Genomic DNA, 6,567 nt, shown 5'->3' with positions numbered 1-6,567 from the left:
GAAACAGCCATCTGCATTCTGTATTTGCCTACAGCACACACAACACATTTTTGAATGTCTACATGGCTGTTACTTGTCATTACAGGTACACCAAACAGCTTTTTTGCCACATTGGCATTAACAGAGTTCATCATTATCATCTCATGACTGAAACACAAATGTAGGGCTGTGAACAGAAACTTGCCTGGATTTGTGGCCATAAGAGTTGTCAGACCAGTTTGAAGGTGCAATCCAGAGTGTTTGAGTTTTTAACAGCCCCTCTGCTTGAAGTATTTTTTCCCATCAGGTTTTTCAGGAATTTTCTGGTTTCTTCATCAAACATTCCCTTTTTCATAATAATGATCTTTTAATTTGGATTAGAGGCAAAATTTTTACTCAGCAACTGGATGTGGTTTGGACAGATCATTAACACTATGTATCAATTAAACTGCACTTTTTTGCAGTACCAAGTACAAATATGGGAACTACCAAATGTGGCATGTTAGCTTTATAAATATGTAAACCAACATTATGTATTACACTCGGTTTGCTCCTATCAACGAATCACAGCACAGGATATGTGACATCATGCAAGCTTGTTTCTGGTGGAAGAACAAGTAACTGAGAATGTTTATTTCAATAGTTATTCCATATTATTTTGTGAATGGGGTTTGCAGTCATAGCCTGGTTTGTTGCACAGTCTGAGGTTTAGGTGGTGTTGAAAGGTGATGAGTTGGTTTTGAGTTGGTGAAACATTATAAGTGTCATCACCATCATGCAGTCTTGTTTCTAGTGGCATAACAGGTAAGTGAGAATGCTTATTTCAGTATTTACTATATATTATTTTACTATTTTTTGAATACAGTTTGCGGTGACACGCTAGTCTGTTGCATTGCCCAAGGTTTAATATGTACTGAAAGATGATAAGTTGGTTGTGAATTAGTGAAAGCAAGGAACATCAGTCCATAACAAGCAAGCAATTGCACTATTTATGAGGCATTACTTAAATTCTTCACCTGTCATACGTTGACGACTGTGATGTATGTGGAACATCATGTATCCTGTGCTGTGATTGACTAAAAAAAAAAAAAAAGAACTCATGATTATTTACATTGTTTCCAAAAGTAAAGTGCTATATTTGGCATCTTTTTATACTTGCATACTACGAAAGTTTGTTTGATATACCATCTTAAAAATCTCTACAAAATGCATCATTCTTTTGTATGGTTTGTTGTTCAAAAGTGTCAAGAAGAATGACTTTGGAAGCAGAATATTTTTTGACATCACATCATTATTTGTTAAGTAGGAAATAAACATCACTATACATTAACTACAGCCTTGAAGAAAAAAGGAAGTCGAAATACAATTTTAACATTCAATAACTATCAGTTATTATGAATATTCATAAACTAACACACTTGGATTTATAAAATTTTACAGAGGGAAATGCCAAATTCTGCAACATTTTATAAAAATCTCAAATTTTCTGTTATTATTTCTATGATCATTTTAATTAAATTTTCTGTCACTACTAATCACATAATGTGTTTTTAAATTGGCAAAAATATTAGTAAGTAACAATTTCTTATGTGTGGAGGTGAATATTATCTGAACATGAACAAATTCATTCCTCAAATCAGTGTTCAGAGAAGACAAACTAAACCTCTTATCATAAGTTATAATGATAATTCTTTGATGAGACAGTTAATTAACAATGAGTGTAAGAGTTAGTATGTATGATAGTGACAAACAATATGATCCGTATTTTAAGGACAAGTGGAAAGTCATGAGTGAAGTGTGCAATCATTTTTAATTATTTTTATTATGATTCTAAAAAAGCTGATAGGACACTAAAAGCAGACACTATATGTTAATGAAACCTTTATTTCCACAAATGAAAATAAATAAGTTTCATAAAACTTTGATAGGTCAGAAAAAGTAGTAGCTAGATGTTAATGGAACTTCTTTCTTTTCATTAATGAAAATAAAGTACCTTGATGACGTCTAGTGACTACTATCTGTGACCTATTACCTTTCCTAGAATCACAATAAAAAAAATTATGATCAGCAATCATATAGCATACAAAACTTTTTTAATATGACAGAGTGGCATATAATCAGTATGACAGTGATACATAATCAGACTTGATTTGATAATTGGTGTAATACTAAGATGTCATTGACAGAGAACTTGTTTCAACAGGCGCAGGATAATAACATACAACATAATAAGTGACAAATGTAGCAGTGCATGTTGCAAATAAGTAAGCTGTGTAATAAGAGACTTTTCATGAATATGGACGTTCAAGATAATGACACAGGTTTACTGAGTATGAAAAACTTACCATTTACATTGAATAACTTATAAAATTGGACCATTCATACAAAAAAAAAAGTACCAAGATACAAGCCATGTTTGGAAAGTAAGTACCATTTCATTCTACTGCCATTGCAGCACTAGTGTCGCAGTTCACACATTCGCACTCGTCAGCCAAGCAGTTCTAGGCTCTTCAGTCCGGAACCACGCGACTACTACGGTCGCAGGTTCGAATCCTGCCTCGGGCATGGATGTGTGTGATGTCCTTACGTTAGTTAAGTTTAAGTAGTTCTAAGTTCTAGGGCACTGATGACCTCAGATGTTAAGTCCCATACTGCTCAGAGCCATTTGAACCGTCACACTCGTCTCTCTGGTTCATTGTCTTTCCACTAACACCATTGCAGCCAGACTGTGTTGTGTTTACATTTGTTAGTGATCATTCAAAATATTTGAGAAGCTTCTGAACCAGCCAACTGTGAACTGCATCTTCTAAGTCTAATTTTGGCTGCAGGGAATGTTAAACCATCTGTAATTCATCGTCAACTTGTAGAAATTTATGGTGAAAATATAATGAGTGATGGAATGATGAAAATGTGGGTTACACAATTTAATGACAGATGAACCAGTGTTCGTGATGAAGCATGGAGTGGGTACACTTGTGCTGTCAATGCTGATTTGGCTGAGAAAGTGAATGAGGAAATTTGTGAAAACAAATGGTTCACAATAAGAATACTTTGTGATGAGTCTCCACAAATTTCAAAAACTGCTTTGCATGAGATTGTCAGAAATCACTTAAATTTTTGCAAATTGTGTTCCCATCAATTTCTGAAAATGCTTATGGATGTCGACAGTAAGAGGCGACTTAGGAGTGCTTTGACATTGCTTACCCAATACTGTGGTAATGGAGATGAATTCTTAAACAGAATTGTAACTGGTGACAAAACTCGGGTATCTCATGACACTCTATAATCAAAACAACAGTCAATAGAGGGGAGGCAATCATAATCCCCCAAAAAACAATATGTCAAAACAATGTTTTCAGCACAAAAATCATGTGCACTGTGTTCTGGAATAGACAAAGCATTCTACTTGTTGAGTTCCTTCACAGAGGTGGCACCATCAATCCAATACTGAGAAAACTTCAGCACACAATTCAAAACGAATGGTGTTTAATGTTTGGCCACGGCTCTGTGTTGCTTCATGAAAATGCATGTATCCATTATGCTGGCGTCACTCGAAACCTTATTCAATAATAAAGGGGGGAGCAGTCCAATCACCCACCATACAGCCCCAATATCGCACTTTCTGACCACCTGTTCTTGACCTTGAGGCATGATGTTGGAAGAAGGCACTTTGACATCGATGACAACACAAAAAATGACGGTGCTTCACTGTGGCTGTCTTCACTGGCAGTGTCGTTCTAGGAAGAGGGCATAGAAAAGTTGGCTTCCCGCTGTGACAAATGTCTGAACAACGGTGGAAACTATGTAGAAAAATAGTTTAAGAAATGTCTTTTCTTGCAAAAATAAATTTTGTGTTGATAGAAAGGTTTTTACGAGTTTTTCCCCAAAATGATACTTACTTTCGGGACATCACTTGTATTGAGATATGCCCGTTGTTCATTATAATCATCCAGTTACAGTAAGAGGGCCAAAATAAAGCCACGTACAAAACCTCAAGAATCTGGCAAAATATTATTTTAATACAGATTAGATTTACATGCAGTTAGTAACAGGTAGCATCAAAATGAGGTAGTGTGTGAAGTACTTCATAAACTTCAAGAGAAGTTGGATGGGTCATATATACTGGCTTGAAAAGCATCTGACCAGATCAGAATCCAAAACCTGAAAGAGAAAGTATATATATATAATCTAAAGATGAAAAAGTGACGTTGAGGCATAAAAACATTCAAAATTTCTTCATGACACAAACACAGTTAACGGAGAAAAATTAATTTGTGAAACCGCATGTTCACATAAACAAATATCTTAACAGCAGGTGCATAGTTACTTGAGGCAATGAATATAAACACAATTACAAACAATGGCTCACGATCGAATGAACACGATGTTACGACAGTTGATTCTAGATGTTCCAATGAATGTACAAAAATTTGCACAAAAGTGAAATATGTGACAAGCATTCAGTTGAAGAAAATAATAATCTGTGAGGCAACGAAGTGATTAATTAGTAAGGATGATAAACTCTCTGATGAAGGATAACAATGTTTGAGATATAGTACTGTATTTTACAGACTATAAGGCACTACAGACTATGAGACACATCTTAATTTTTAAGAAATTTTTTTACAAAATAACATTTTTACATGTCCATCTGTTTTTATAGTTAAATAAATTAAAAACAAAGATTCCAAGACTTACCAAGCGGGAAAGCGCCGGCAGACAGGCACATGAACAAAACACACAAACACACACACAGAATTACTAGCTTTCGCAACCGATGGTTGCTTCTTCAGGAAGGAAAAGGAAAGACGAAAGGATGTGGGTTTTAAGGGGGAGGGTAAGGAGTCATTCCAATCCCGGGAGCGGAAAGACTTCCCTTAGGGGAAAAAAAGGACAGGTGTACACTCGCACACACACACACACACACACATATCCATCCGCACATACACAGACACAAGCAGACATATTTAAAGGCAAAGAGTAAGGGCAGAGATGTCAGTCGAGGCGGAAGTACAGAGGCAAAGAAGTTGTTGAAAGACAGGTGAGGTATGAGTGGCGGCAACTTGAAATTAGCGGAGGTTGAGGCCTGGCGGATATCGAGAAGAGAGGATATACTGAAGGGCGAGTTCCCATCTCCGGAGTTCGGATAGGTTGGTGTTGGTGGGAAGTATCCAGATAACTCGGACGGTGTAACACTGTGCCAAGATGTGCTGGCCGTGCATCAAGGCATGTTTAGCCACAGGGTGATCTTCATTACCAACAAACACTGTCTGCCTGTGTCCATTCATGCGAATGGACAGTTTGTTGCTGGTCATTCCCACATAGAAAGCATCACAGTGCAGGCAGGTCAGTTGGTAAATCACGTGGGTGCTTTCACATGTGGCTCTCCCTTTGATCGTGTACACCTTCTGGGTTACAGGACTGGAGTAGGTGGTGGTGGGAGGGTGCATAGGACAGGTTTTACACCGGGGGCGGTTGCAAGGGTAGGAGCCAGGGGGTAGGGGAGGTGGTTTGGGGATTTCATAGGGATGAACCAAGAGGTTACGAAGGTTAGGTGGACGGCGGAAAGACACTCTTGGTGGAGTGAGGAGGATTTCATACTTCCCGGGACTGGATCAGACCTTGAATGTGGCTCTCCAGCAGGGATACGACTTCCTAAAATCCTGCCCCGAAAAAGTCTTTCCGCCGTCCACCTAACCTTCGTAACCTCTTGGTTCATCCCTATGAAATCCCCAAACCACCTCCCCTACCCCCTGGCTCCTACCCTTGCAACCGCCCCCGGTGTAAAACCTGTCCTATGCACCCTCCCACCACCACCTACTCCAGTCCTGTAACCCAGAAGGTGTACACGATCAAAGGGAGAGCCACATGTGAAAGCACCCACGTGATTTACCAACTGACCTGCCTGCACTGTGATGCTTTCTATGTGGGAATGACCAGCAACAAACTGTCCATTCGCATGAATGGACACAGGCAGACAGTGTTTGTTGGTAATGAAGATCACCCTGTGGCTAAACATGCCTTGATGCACGGCCAGCACATCTTGGCACAGTGTTACACCGTCCGAGTTATCTGGATACTTCCCACCAACACCAACCTATCCGAACTCCGGAGATGGGAACTCGCCCTTCAGTATATCCTCTCTTCTCGATATCCGCCAGGCCTCAACCTCCGCTAATTTCAAGTTGCCGCCACTCATACCTCACCTGTCTTTCAACAACTTCTTTGCCTCTGTACTTCCGCCTCGACTGACATCTCTGCCCTTACTCTTTGCCTTTAAATATGTCTGCTTGTGTCTGTGTATGTGCGGATGGATATGTGTGTGTGTGTGTGTGTGTGTGTGCGAGTGTACACCTGTCCTTTTTTTCCCCTAAGGGAAGTCTTTCCGCTCCCGGGATTGGAATGACTCCTTACCCTCCCCCTTAAAACCCACATCCTTTCGTCTTTCCGTCTCCTTCCTGAAGAAGCAACCATCGGTTGCGAAAGCTAGTAATTCTGTGTGTGTGTTTGTGTGTTTTGTTCATGTGCCTGTCTGCCGGCGCTTTCCCGCTTGGTAAGTCTTGGAATCTTTGTTTTTAATATATTTTT

General features: G+C 39.2%; 1 protein-coding gene across 2 annotated transcripts in view; it reads right to left on the bottom strand.

Annotated features, from left to right (window-relative positions):
• Nucleotides 1-453: 453 nt before the first annotated feature.
• The window catches only part of LOC126293517 (cell surface glycoprotein 1-like), a 113,960-nt gene continuing 107,846 nt past the window's right edge, over nucleotides 454-6,567 (bottom strand). For both annotated transcript variants that reach the window (XM_049986768.1, XM_049986769.1), the window contains one exon: nucleotides 454-4,140. The gene's annotated coding sequence lies outside the window, so the exon portion shown is untranslated. The remainder of the gene's footprint in view (nucleotides 4,141-6,567) is intronic.

This window comes from Schistocerca gregaria, chromosome 10, assembly GCF_023897955.1.
Source record: "Schistocerca gregaria isolate iqSchGreg1 chromosome 10, iqSchGreg1.2, whole genome shotgun sequence".
NCBI classification, from domain to species: Eukaryota; Metazoa; Arthropoda; class Insecta; order Orthoptera; family Acrididae; genus Schistocerca; species Schistocerca gregaria.
Note: the sequence above shows the minus strand (reverse complement) of the source record. Positions and strands in the feature narration are given on the sequence as shown.